At 43.8% G+C, this 14,613-nt stretch overlaps 1 long non-coding RNA gene across 1 annotated transcript in view; it reads left to right on the forward strand.

The window, feature by feature from the left end:
- The first annotated feature begins 6,912 nt into the window (after nt 1-6,912).
- The window catches only part of LOC140492552 (uncharacterized), a 29,158-nt gene continuing 21,457 nt past the window's right edge, over nt 6,913-14,613 (forward strand). Inside the window, exons 1-2 of the long non-coding RNA XR_011963579.1 lie at nt 6,913-7,031; nt 14,066-14,172. This is a non-coding gene — a long non-coding RNA (uncharacterized lncRNA). The remainder of the gene's footprint in view (nt 7,032-14,065; nt 14,173-14,613) is intronic.

Raw genomic sequence — 14,613 nt, forward strand, 5'->3', positions numbered from 1 at the left:
ATATGGAGTTCATTAAGGTCTTTGACAAGGTCCTACATGGAAGGCTGGTACAAAAGGGAAGAGCCCATGGGATCCAAGGTAAGTTGGTAAATTGGCTCCACAATTGGTGGAGGGTTGGTTTTGTGATTGAAAGCCTTTGCCCAGCCGGTGTATCACAGGGATCTGTGCAGGAGCCATTGCTGTTCATTATGGACATTAATCACTCGGATGTGAAAGCAGAAGGTAACATTAGTAGGTTTGCAGATAACATGAAAGGTGAGAGTGTTGTCCACAGTGAGGGGGATGGACTCAGGCTGCAGTCTGATATCGATCAGATGATAAACTGAGCAGAGTAATGTCAGACAGAATTTACTTCTGGTCACTGAGGTAATGCACTGTGGCAAGTCTAATAAACGAATGATATACATCATGAATGGGAGGTCCTCCTGGAGTACTGAGGAATACAGGGACCTTGGTGGGAAAGTCCCTGGATGTCTGAAGGTGTTAGCACAGGTAGACAGGGTGGGGAATACACCTGAACTGGGAGCAAGAGGGGGACCCACATCCTTTTGGGGAACGTTGCTGGAGCTGCTCGAGAGGATTTAAGCTGGTCTGACAGGGCTGTGTGACCCCAAAGAGTCGTAAGGCCAGAAAGAAAGTTGAGGCTGGTACAAATGTTCAAGAGAACAATATAAGTAGACAAGGCAGGCAAGAACATAGCGACAATTAGGGAAAACTGGTGGATTAAACTGCAGTTATTTCAATGCAAAGGGCCGGACAGATAAGGCAGATGAACCCAGAGCATGGATGGGAACATGGGATTGGGATCCCATAGATATTACAGAAACACAGCTGAGGGAGCAAAAGGACCAGCAGCTCAATGTTCCGGGAACAGATGCTACAGGAAGGATAGAACAGGAGGAGAGCTGGTGGGTTTGATTGGGGGGGAAACATCCCAGCAGTACCTAGAGGGAGTATTCATGTAGGATCACCCAGTTAAATGATATTATTGGAACTGAGAAATAAAAATTGGTCATTAGTTTTCTACGGTCGGACTACAGCGATAGGCAATGGGAGATGGAGGAGCAAATATGTCAGGAGATTTCAGATAGCTCTTAGAATAAAAGGGTTATAATGATAGGGGATCTTAACCGTTCCAAACCTGGACTGCGATTGCTACTAAGTTAAGCACTTGGATGGAAGGAATTTGTTAAGTGTGTTCCGAAAACTCCCAGTCATTATGTAAGTGGCCCAACTGGAGAATGGGGCTAAACCTGACCTCCCCATGGGAAACAAGGTCGGGAACGGGACGGAGGTGTTAGTGGGGGAGCACTTTGGAAAGTTACCACAATTGTATTAGTTTGAAAATAGCGATGGAAAAGGACAGGCCTGGTCCACAAGTTAAAGTTATTCAATGGAGCAAGATAGTATTCGACATGAATTTTTAAAGTAGATCTGGGGAGGCTATTTGCAGGAAGTCTGGCAAGTAGGAATATTTTAAAGCCGAGATAAAAGGAGCGTTCAGCGCCAGCGTGTTCCTGTTAGTGTGTAGCTCAATGCTGACTGAATTAGGAAACACTGGCTGAGTTTCGAGGCTGTGGTCAAGAAAAAAGGGTCACATGTCAGATATAACTGGCTGACTCAAGGGAATCCCTTCAGGAGCATCGGGGCTGTAGGAATACACTTAGGATGGAAATCAGGAATGTACAAAGGGGACAAGAGATCGCTTTGGCAGAGAACGTTAAGGAGAATCCAAAGAGACTCTACAAGTGCATTAAGAGCAAAAGAAGAGCTCGGGACAAACCCGGTCTCCTTAATGATCATTGAAGGCAACGATGTGTGAAACGACAAGATCCAAAACAAATATTTCACTTTGGAACTTACTGTGGATAAAGAATGGGGCGCTCGGGGAACTAAACAGTGTTTGGCCTGACCAATACTGGAATACGGGAGGATGTCGTGGAACATGAAAGGGTTCAGAAGAAATGACCAAAGATGTTGCCAGGGTTGGAGGGTTTGTACTTCAGGGAAAAGCCTGAATCGGCTGGGGCTGTTTTCACTTGAACATGGGAGGCTGAGGAGTTAACCGATAAAAGGTGTTTAAAATCATGATGGTTATCGACAGTGTCAATAGACAAGGTCATTTCCCCAGGCGAGGGAAACTTTACAAAGGGGTCTAAAGGGCAACGGTCTCCTGCAGAGTGGATGGAATAACTTGCCAGAGCAAATAGTGGAGGCTGATAGAAATACATTTAAAAGGCATGTGGATGGGTGTATGAATAGCAAAGGTTCAGAGGGATATTGGAAAAACTGTGGCAAATGTGACTAGAAATGTCAGGAGTTGGTCCGAAGGGCCTGTTTCTGTGCTGTACATCTCTATGACTCAATGTCTTGAAATGAGTCCACATTATAGAAAAGGAGGTGCTGGAGGTTTTAAAACTCAAAGGTAGATAAATCCCCAGGACCTGATCAAATGGATCTCAGGACATTGTGGGAAGCTGGTAAAGAAATTGTAGGGCCCCTAGCAGAGATATTTTTACCATAGAGAGCTATGTGTGATAGGCTGTTAGACTGGAGGGTGGCATTGTGGACAGTGAAGAAGGTTTTCTGAGATTACAAAGGGATCCTGATGAAATGTGTGAATGGCTGAAAAACTAGATGGAGTTCAATCTGAATAAATGCGAGGTAATGCATTTTGTACAACAAACACGGGCAGGACATACACAATTAATGGCAAGACCTTCGGTAGTGTTGTAGAACAGAGGGACCTCAGGGTTCAGCTACATAATTCTTTGAAGTGTGTAACATGGACAGGATAATTTAAAAAAAGGTTCTTGCCAAACTTGCTTTCATTGCTCAGTCCTTTGGATATAGGAGTTGGAAGGCGCATTGAGATTATACAGGCCATTGGTGAGTCCTCTTCTGGAATACTGTGTCCAGTTCTGGTCGCCCAGTTATAGGAAGGATATTATTAAACTGGAAAGGCTTGGGAGGAGATTTACTGGGATGTGGCTGGGTACGAAAGGCTTCAGTATAAAGAAAGGCTGAATAGGTTGGTATTTTTCACTGAAACCTGAACAGATGACCTCATAGAAGTTTATAAAATCATGAGCGGGATAGATAGAGTTAATGGGAGTTGTCTTTTCCCATGGACAGGGGAGTTTCAAGACAAGGCACTACATTTTTAAGTTTAGAGGAGAGACATATGAAAAAAAAGACACGAGAGGCACATTGTTACACAGAGGATGGGTTGTGTGTGGAATGAACTTCCCAAGGAAGGGGTGAACATGGGGATAATTACAATATTTAAAAGACATTTGGATTAGTACAGGAATAGGAAAGGTTTGAAGGGATATGATCCAGGAACAGGCAGGTGAGACGAGATCCGTTTTAGAGTATGGTTAGCGTTAACTGAACAGTGCGGTATGACTCTCTGACTATGATTATAATGTTGTATCATTAATTAAGAAAGGCTGCAAGAGAAAGCCAGGGAACTATCGACTGATGAGCGAGACATCAGGGTGGGTCAATTGTTGGAGGTCATTCTGAGAGGTAGGCCTTGCATGCATTTGGAAAGATAAGGCCTGATTACAGACAGCCAGCATGGCTTTGTGCATGGGAAAACATGTGCCACAAACTTGACTGGAGTTTGCTCAAGATGTGACCAAAAAGATAGATGAAAGCAGAGCAACAGACGTTGTTTCTGGCTTCCGCAAACCCTTGTTTAGGGTGTAGCATGATACATTGGTTAGTAAAGGTAGATCACAAGGGATCAGGGAGAGCTAGCCAACTGGGTACAAAATGGGATGACAGTGGGAGACAGAGGGTGGCGGGAGAGGGTTGTTATTCAGACTGGAGGACTCTGACCAGTAGTGTGCTGTAAGGATTGGTGCTGGGACCACTGTTGTGCACCATTTACTTAAACAATCTGAGTGAAAAGATAGCAGTCCCTGTTAGCATGTTTATGGATACCAAGATTAGTGGAAAAGTGGGCAGGGAATATAGTTATCGAAGGGGATGTTAATCAACTGGGCCAGTGTGGCAAGGAATGAAAGATGGAGTTTAATTCAGGTGTTGGATTTAGTTAAGACAAACCAGGGAGGACTAACACTGGTAATGGTTGGGCCCTGGACAGTGTTATCGAACAGAGAGAGACCAAGGGGTGCAGTTACATTGTTCCTTGGACTGGCATCACAGGGCAACAGGGTGTTGAAAGCGGCAATTGGCACACTTGTCTTCATTGGTCAGAGCATTGAGTACATAAGATGGAGATATTGGTAACACTGTCGTCAATATTTCTCCTGGGCAGAGGAGGCCACGGGGTGACCTTATAAAGGTTTATGCAACCATGTAGGGTCTAAGTAAGATGAATTTCCAAGGGTAGGTGAGTCCAAAGCTAGAGGCATAAACGTGAGGTGACAGAGCAAGGATTTAAAGATGGAGCTGAGGGGCAACATTACCCACAGAGGATGGTGCATAGACGGAATGGACTGCCAGAGGAAATGGTAAAAACAAGTACAATTACAACATGGAAAAGACACTTGGGCAGGTACATGGAGAGGAGAAGGTTCGAAGGGATATGGGCCAAACACAGGCAAACGCGACTCATTCCATTTAGGAAACCTCGGCCGAAGAGTCATGCCGCACAGAAACAGACCCATTGTCTCCAGTTATTGGAAGAGGAGATTATCGAGACAAGGCATGTTGTAGAGACTGAACCAAGTTACAGCGATACGGATGGTCATCTGGACTGGAGGTTTCAAATATATGAAATAATTGGTGAGAGGGGAGGAGATGACAGAGATAGGAACTGTTATAGGAGTTAGAATGATTGAAGACACTGGTCCACAAGATGAGCCATAGATACAGTGTTGGAGAGGGAATAGGGAACAGAAAGATCCCAGGCAGCATTACCACCCTCTCCTGGGAGGCCTGCTTTCCCCTCAGTTGTTCTGATGTTCCCTAAGAAAGCACAGGCCTGGACTGATAACTGGGAACTCCCGATGCTGTCTCATTACAACAAAACTTGCAGCAGGCGTGGTGATTGAGCCTGGGGTGTGTCTGTACTGTGCTCCCCCTTCAGCACTTTCTCTATGTCACATATTGTTAGCTGATGTTTGGATCCCCCTTATTACTTTCTGCTCTGTGCACTGGAATGATCTTACCTGGCAGCAGGATTTATTGAAGACTCCCGACCTCCCTGACTTTGTCTTTCTGGCTGACCAACCATCGTCCAAACCAGCAGTTGGCAAGTCTGTTCAGTTAGGAACTCAGTGAGTACCTGTACAGGACACAGAAATAGGCAGAATGGGAAATTAGACTGATGCTTTGAGGGTCACACATATCGAATGGCACTGAGCCCACAGAGATCTGGAAAATCCCAGTCTCCATTCCTGACCTGTGTTGCCTCATCTCTCTGGAGTGGAGAATTCTGTTGGCTCATGATCTGGAGTAGCTTCAAGAGTGAGAGACGCTGACAAAGGCAGCAATTAGACCCACTCAGTGAGGGATACCACATGGAGAGGTACTGAGTCACATCACCAGAGTGCCGGGTCAAACAATTGTGCAGGAAGAAAGCGTTTTGATTCATGTTGCACTGGGATATACAAACTGTGAGCAGGCGAAGTGATGGCCTAGTGGCATTATTGTGTGACAATTTATCCAGAAACTCAGCAAATGTTCTCTGGACACAGGTTCAAATCCCACCATTGCAAATGATTGAATGTGAAGTAAATGCTTCAAAAACGATGTAATTAAAAACCTGTAAGTGAGTATTAAACAATTACTGATGTTAAGAAAAATCCATCGGGTGCATTCCTGTCTTTAGTGAAGTAATCGAAGATGGGACTGGGATATCACAGGTATTACAGAAACAACAGCTAGGTAGAGACAGGACAGGCAGCTCGATGTTCCAGGGGACAGATGCTGCAGGAAGGACAGAAGGGGAGCTGAGAGAGGAGGAGAGCTGCTGGTTCTGATTGGGTGAAACATCCCAGCAGGACTGAGAGAGGATATTCCTGCAGGACCGCCCAGTGAAGCTGTGTTCGTGGAATTAATCAATAACAATGGGGCTTCCCTTTCCTCTGATTGTTCTACAGACCCCGAGAGCCCCGCCCTCCTGCACCTTGACCTTCTCAAGATGGCGGCCCTGAGGCCCGTTCTCCCTCTTCCCTCAAACAAATGGCGGCCGTGACTCTGGGCCGCTTCCCTGATCAGAGACCGCCACCTCCTTACCCGGGCCTGGAGGGTCTTTTTCGAGTTTTTTTTAACCTTTATCCGGGACTTGTGAATTCTCTCCGCTCCTTTCTCCCAGCGAGGCTACCGCACACCGGCTCTGAGCGCCGCTTTCTGAAGCCGATCGCAGCCGATGCCGGAGAAAACAGCTCCATGTCTCTCTCTCTCTGTCCCAACCAATGTGGCACTGCGCATGCTCTGCATAGAAACCAAACTGCACGTGCGCTAGAGGTTATCAGTGAGTTCATAGAGAATATTCATATCTGCATAGACTGATGGGTAAAATATTAGTCATTAACAATTGCTTTGTCGAGTTACAGTCATAGAGATGTCTAGCGTGTAAATAGATTGTCCGGTCCAAATCAACCATAACGGCCAGGTATGTAAATTACCAATCACTCTGGGTGTTTGAAAAGAAGTTTCTTACTCGAGTTGTGCAAATCGATTTGAAATATGTACATTATCAGATTTACATTTCAACTAAAGGATTTCTTAAAATCTCACATTGATTTATGAGAGATTCAATGCTCCACTATGTAGTGAGAATGATCAATCCTGCAAAATAGTTTGCTCTCTGACCAATCTTGAAGCGTTCACTCCCCGAGAATGCTTTGGCCTCGCTCCTCACTCACTCTGGTTGGAGGACCGGCTGCTACTCGGTCCTCCTGTTCCGCCCCTTCCTCCCAAATGCAGAGTTGATGCAGGCGTGACTTAGCAGGCTGAGGGACAAAGGAAGTTCGAGTCGATGTTTTGTGACGCGGTGAAAATATCCCGAATCTTGGACCGAGAGGCCTGGGTTCAATTCACAGCTTGTGCAGGTGTGTGTGACAACAACTTTTAGCAGGTTAATTAGGAAAAACAAGGGAAGTCAGGAACAGAGAGAAAACAATAGAAATTGCATGCAATGTGGTGGGGCTCTCAATGCTCGGATGATTTGACTCTTTACCAAGCGTTTCAGGGTCCCAGTACAGACTGTTGCACTCCTCAAGTGCACAGCCAGATACCACGATTGTGGGGCAAAATGTTGTGGTGGGATATAGAGGTGCTTTTCTGGAAGGCGCTCGGTTTTTGTGGTGAAAACAGTTGAGAAGGAGTCGGGTTTTGTATGGAGCTACCTGTCCCTCTCCTGGTGCAGCCTCTTATTATTGCCCTGACTCTACCTCGTACATGGAGAAAGTGAGGACTGCAGATGTTGGAGATCAGCTGAAAAATGTGTTGCTGGAAAAGCGCAGCAGGTCAGGCAGCATTCGCTACCTCGTACATGTTTTGGTAGAGATCAGTGACACTTCGTAAGCTCACAATACAAGATCCATCACTCTGTTTAAGACAGTAAAAAACTCTTGTAGCATAATAGTCAGAGAACAATACAGCGCAGAACAGGCCCTTCAGTCCTTGATGTTGCGCCGACCTGTGAACTATTCTCAGCTCGTCCCCCTACACTATCCCAAAATCACCCATGTGCTTATCTAAAGGATTGTTTAAATCTCACTAACGTGGCTGAGTTAACTACATTAGTAGGTAGTGGATTCCATGCCCTAACCCGTCTCTGAGTAAAGAACCTGCCTCTGACATCTGTTTTAAATCTAACACCCCTCAATTTGTAGTTATGCCCCCTCATACACACTGATGTCATCATCCTAGGAAAAAGACTTTCACTGTCTACCCTATTTAAGCCTCTGATCATCTTGTATGTCTCTATCAAATCCTCTCTTAGCCACCTTCTTGCCAATGAGAACACGTTAAAATTGCTCAACCTTTCCTCATAAGACCTTCCCTCCAGACCACACAACATCCTGGTAGATCTCCTCTGCACCTCTTCCAATGCTTCCACATCCTTCTCGAAATATGGGCACCAGAACTGCACACAATATTCCAAATATGGCCCCACCAGTGTTTTGTATAGTTGCAGCATGATATTGTGGTTCCAGAACTCAATCCATCTACGAATGAAACCTAACACACTGTATGCCACCTTAACTGTACACCTGGGTGGCAACTTTCAGGCATCTATGTACGTGAACTCCAACATCCCTCTGCACATCTACATTACCAAGAATGTTTCCATTGACCCAGTACTCTGCCTTCCTGTTATTCTTTACAAAGTGCATCACCTCACATTTAGCTGCATTGAACTCCATTTGCCACCCTTCAGCCCAATTCTACAGTTTATCCAAGTCCCCCTGCAACCTGTATTTTTCTTCCACACTGTCCACTACTCCACTGACTTTCGTGGCATCTGCAAATTTACCAATCCATCCACCTATGCCTGCATCTAAGACTATTATAAAACATTACAAACAGCAGTGGTCCCAAAACAGATCCTTGTGGCACACCACTAATAACTGCACTGGAGGCTGATTATTTTCCACCATCCACCACTCACTGCCTTCTTTCAGAAAGCCAGTTTCTAATCCAAACTGCTAATTCACACTCAATTCCATGTCACTGCATTTTATCTAAGAGCCTACCATTTGGAACCTTATGAAAGGCTTTACTGAAGTCCATGTATACCACATCCACTGCCCTACCCTCATCTATATGCTTGGTCAATATCTCAAAAATACTCAATGAAGTTTGTGAGACATGACCTGCCCTTGACGAAACCATATTGATGATCTGAAATCATATTGTTGTTTGCCAGATGATTACAAATATTGTCTCTTATAATCCTTTCCAAAACCTTTCCTACAACAGAAGTAAGGGTCACTGGTATATAATTACCTGGGTCATCTCGACTGTCCTTCTTGATCTAGGGCATAACATTTGCAATCATCCAGTCCCCTGGTACTGAGCCTGTAGGCAATGATGACTCAATATCAAAGCCGAAGTATTTGCTATCTTCTTCCTAGCTTCCCAGAAAATCCACGGATAAATCCCATCCAGCCCAGGGGAATTGTCTACTTTCAATCCTTCTAGAATTGATAACACCTGTTCGTAACTAACCTCGATCTTTTCTCATCTAACATCTTCTACCTCATTATTGTCTGCAATATTCTCATTTTCCTGAGTGAAAACCAATGAGAAATATTCGTTGACCACCTCTCTAATTTCCACAGTGTCCACACTCAACTTCCCACTTCTGTCTTTGATTGACCCTATTCCTACCCTATCCTTTATTCCTCACATACCTATAGAAAGCTTTAGGGTTCTCCTTTATTCTATTCACTAAAGACTGCTCGTGTCCTCTCTTTGCTCTTCTAAACTCTCTTTAAATCCTTCCTAGCTGATCTGTAAGTCTCCATCGCCTCATCTGTACCATTTGGCTCATCAACACATAAGCCTCCTACTTCTTCTTAACAAGAGATGCAATTTCTTTGGTAAACCACAGTTCCCTTACCTTATCACTTCCTCCCTGCCTGACAGGGACATACCTATCAAGGACACGCAATATCTGTTCCTTAAACCAGCTCCACATTTCCATTGTCTGCATCCACTGCATTTTGCTACCTCATTCTATGCATCCTAATTCTTGCTGAATCACATTATAATTGCCACTGCCCCATCAATAATTCTTCACCTGTGGCATGTACCTATCACTGTCCATCGCTAAACGAAACATAACTGAATTGTAATCACTCTCTCCAAAGTGCTCACCTACAACTAAATCAAACACCGAGTCCGGTTCATGACCAAGCGCCAGATCCAATGTGGCATCTTGTCGGCCCTTTGACATACTGTGTCAGGAAACACATTGGACAAAAAATGATCTTTCCGACATACTAGAGTTATAGCATTTTCAGTCAATGTTTGGGAAGCTAAAGATCCCATAATGACCACCATGTTACTTTCACTCCTACCCAGAGTAATTTTGCTAATCATCTCTTCCCTGGAACCCTGCAGCAGCCTATAAAAAAATCCAAGCAGTGTGACATCCCCTCTCCTGTTTCTAACCTCAGCGCACACTACTTCAGTAGAGAAGTCCTCATCAAAAGTTCTCTCAGCCACCGTTATACTATCCCTGACTAATAATGACATGCATGGGCCCATTGCGGTGCTTCAAACTCCATGAGGCAGCCATACTGTTTATGACAGACAGACTCAATCCAGAACCTCCTCTATCCTTAAGACCTTATGCACTGCCTGCGCTCCTCGATTTCCCCTTTGCACGTTCCCTTTCTAACCCATCCCACCTGCATCACTCCACAATTGGAGCTGCCAAGGATAGAAGTCTGTGGAATACCCTCCCTAACCTTCTCTATCCTCTTTTAAGATGTAATTTAAAATCATTCTCTTTAATCAATGTTTTGATCATCCATGAAGCACCTTAGGAGGTTTGCTATTGTGAAAGATTCCATACAAAGGAAGCAGTTGTTTTTATTGCCATACATTAGGAGAAACAGGAATGATGCTTTCAAAATTCTAACAAGAAAGTCACTGATAGGCACAGTGTGTAGGCCAAATAATAACGTCACGTTGGGATGGGCAATAAACAAAGAAATAACTAAAGCCTGTAAAAATGGCATGTCTATTACCATGAGTGATTTTAATCTATATGTAGATTTGTCAAACCAGCTCAATCAGGGTAGCCGTGAGGAGTTCATTAAGTGTATCCATGATAGTTTTTTTGAACAGTATGAAATGGAACTGACAAGGAGCAAGCTATCCAAGTTCTGGCCCTGTACAATGAGACAGGAATAATTAATGACCTCAGTGTTAGGGATCCTCTTGGAAGAAGTGATCACTGTATGGTTGAAGTTAGAACACATATGGAGAGTGTGAAGATAAAATCTAATACCTTGGTCCTGTGCTTGAACATGGGGAACTAAAATAGAATGAGGGAGAACCTGGATAAAGTAGACTGGAAACAAAGATTTTATGGTGGGACAGTTGATGAGCAGTGAAAGATTTTCAAAGACATTTTAGGAAGTGCTCAGCAAAGGCATATTCCAGTGAAAAGGAAGGACTGTAAGAAAAGACGGTGGACAAAAGATAAGGAATTCTACACCAGTTAGTTTATTCTCTGTAGTGGGAAAGATGCTTGGGTCTATTATCAGGGAAGAAATAGCAGGGAATCTCGATAGAAATTGTCCCATTGGGCAGACAGAGCATGGATTCATGAGTGGGCAGGTCATGGAATTCTATGAAGACATTTCGAGCAAGGTGGACAACGGGGACCCAGTGGATGCGGTGTGCCTGGATTTCCAAAAGGCGTTCAACAAGGTCCTGTGCAAGAGGCTGTTGCATTATATAAGGGTGCATGGGATAGAGTATTAGCATGGATAGAAGATTGGTTGATTAACAGGAAGCAAAGAGTGGGGATAAATAAGCCTTATTCTGGCTGGCAATCAATAACTAGTAGCGTGCCTCTAGGATCAGTGTTGGGACTGCAATTATTTAGAATTGATACAGATGATTTGGAGTTGGGGACCACATGTAGGGTTTCAAAGTTTGCATATGACACTAAGATGAGTAGCAGAACAAAGTGTGCGGAGGACTGAGAAACTTTGCAGAGGAACAGAGATACAGAGAGTGAGTGGGCAATGGTCTGGCAAGTGGAATATTATGTTCATAAATGTAAAGTCATACTCTTTGGTTGGAGGAATATTAGTAAAAAGATTATTACTTGAATTTTTTAAAAGTGCATTATTTGCTATGCAGAGGCACCTGAACATCCTTCTGTAGGAGGGTTGGTCACCAGGTACAACAATCAATTCAGAAGGCAAATGGAATATTGTCCTTCATTGCTGAAGGGATTGTGTTTAAAAGCAGAAGTGGGCTATAGTGGATGCTGGTGAGCCCACACCTGGAGTACTGCATGTAGTTTTTATCTCCTTTCTTGCTCAAGGATGTACTGGCACTAGAGGGGGTGCAGAGGAGGTTAACTATGTTGACTCCAGAGGTGAGGGGTTTGGCTTAACAGAGACTGAGTTGATTGGGATTATATTCATTGGAATTCAGAAGAATGGCAAGATATAAAATAATGAATAGAATGGATAAAATAGAAGTAAAGAGGATGTTTCCACTGGCAGGTGAAGCTAGGACAAGGCGGCATTGCCTCAAGATTAGAGGCAGAAAATTTAGGATTGAATTGAGAAGGAACTTCTTGACCTCTATGGAATGCATTGCCCAGCGAAATAGTTGATGCTAGTTCAGTAAACGTTTTTAATGCTAAGTTGGTTTTTAAAAAAAAAATAATTAATTAAGGAATCCCGTAAGAACGTGGGTAAATGGTTCTGCATCCACAAAATGATCAGCCATGATCTTATTGAATGGTAGGGCAGGACGGCCTTCTCCTTTTCCTAGATCTTTTGTTCTTATATTATGCATTCCTCCGTCACTCGTGACTTGGAGGTGCTGGTGTTGGATTAGGATGGACAAAATTAAAATTCACAGAACACCAGATTCAACAGGTTTATTTGGAAGCACTACTTGCCGGTCCTTCATCAGGTGGTTGTGTGATTTTTAACTTTGTCCCTCACTCTTGTAACTGAGAAACAGCAACAAAAGCCACGAAGCAGTGCGCAAGCTCCAGCCAACAGTTAGTATTGTGGACAATGAAGAAGGTTATCTCAGAATACAATGGGATATTGATCAGATGGGCCAATGGGCTGAGGAGTGGCAGATAGGATTTAATTTAAATAGATTAGGTTAAAATATCTGGTTAACATCGACAGGTTGGACCGAAGAAGTGATTGATGTCAGCGGCGGACCAATGCAGAGGCAGGGGAGGAGCTGGAGGACCTGGCGGGGCAGTTGGTCCTCCGACCAATCAGTAAATAAGGGCGGGACTAGACTATACCACGTGATCATCCTCGCGGAGGGTGCGGATTTTAGGGACATATGTGCGGAGAGCTGTCCGTAAGGAAAGAAATAAACAGCAGGAAGCGGGAGGGAAATGGTGTTGGTATGGTCTGAGAGGTTTTACAATCACTTGCTACACATCGGAAAATACAAATTTGAAATTTACAGTCCAGTTTTTGCAGCAAATGGGAAAATGCCTCGTTGAGTAATCGGCCCGAGTGAGCGCCGCCATCTTTATTCGGGGCAACGATTCACTGGACACGTGCGCGGCCGCCAGCTTTGTAGGGGGCAAAGTTCAGAGGGATGTATGTACAGCCTTCCCTGGTAAAAAGAGTCAGAGGGCAGGATTTACACAGAGCACATTCAAACCCAGAGAAATGTATTTTTTTCTGGATTTGTTTCGTCATTCATTTAAATGATTTGGATGTGAATAGAGGCCGTATAGTTAGTAAGTTTGCAGGTGACACCAAAATTGGAGCTATTGTGGACAATGAAGAAGGTTATCTCAGAGTACAGTGGGATATTGATCAGATGGGCCACTGGGCTGAGGAGTGGCAAAAAGAATTTAATTTAGGTAGATTAGGTTAGGATATCTAGTTGGTATAGGTTGGACCGAAGAAGTCTGTTTCTGTGCTAGACATCTTTGACTGTGGGATCATAAAAGTGAACTCTGCTCTGGTTCACCTCTGGGTTCTCTGATGTCCACTTGTTCATTATCTAGCTTCCTCAGTCTCTCATGGGTGTATTTTTGCTCTGTATAGTATTTTACTATTACTTTCACAGCTGTTTTGTAAATGAATTGAAAAGTATAGAGCTGGAAAAACACAGCAGGCCAGGCAGCATCCGAGGAGCAGGAGAATCGACGTTTCGGGCATAAGTCCTTCTTCAGGAATGTAAATGAATTGTCCACTGCTGCCCGGCTCCTGACCGTATGATGTTCCATTATCAGTTTATTTTTTTCCACAATATCTTTGACGGTCAAGAATTCTTTTTTCCAATAAGCGAGTGCATTTTCCTTCAATTTCTGACAGTCAAATTCTGCACCATTTTCATTCCCTGTAATTCATATTGCACTCCCTGAAACATCAACTGTGTATTTCTCCTTCCACAGAAACCAGTGATCAATGCCAAAGCCTTGTTGCCTGTGGAGAGGGTGATGTTTGACTGCCTTGTACTGCTGCAGTTTGAATGGTGAAGGTGCTCCCACAACGTGGTTGGGTAAGAGACGTTACAGATTATTCACTCAGCGATATTGAAGAGTAGAAGATATCTGTACAAATCATCATGGTTTTAATTTCACAAAAATATTATTGAGAACTTTTGACATAAGGCTACAGATGGAGAATATTGTGTCCATTGACCAAAACCATTGCCAAATAAGCAGTTTTTCAAGAATGCCTTAAAGAAGAAAGTAGATCTTAGAGGGTTAGAGTGGGGATTCCAGACCATGTTCCCTTGGAGTCTATAGAAACAGTCACACAGGTGAACTCAAAAATAAACACATCATTGAGAGTCTGAACTAAAATGAGTTATTGAGATATGAAAAGGTGTATGGTGCAGGGAGATAGGAATGATTACACCCAGGAATTAATTCAAAGGTGCGAAAGTAAATTGTTGTTGCTTACAGATGGGAGTCTTTTGATTGATCAGCAAATTTTG

Source organism: Chiloscyllium punctatum, chromosome 21 (genome assembly GCF_047496795.1).
Source record: "Chiloscyllium punctatum isolate Juve2018m chromosome 21, sChiPun1.3, whole genome shotgun sequence".
Classification (NCBI taxonomy): Eukaryota; Metazoa; Chordata; class Chondrichthyes; order Orectolobiformes; family Hemiscylliidae; genus Chiloscyllium; species Chiloscyllium punctatum.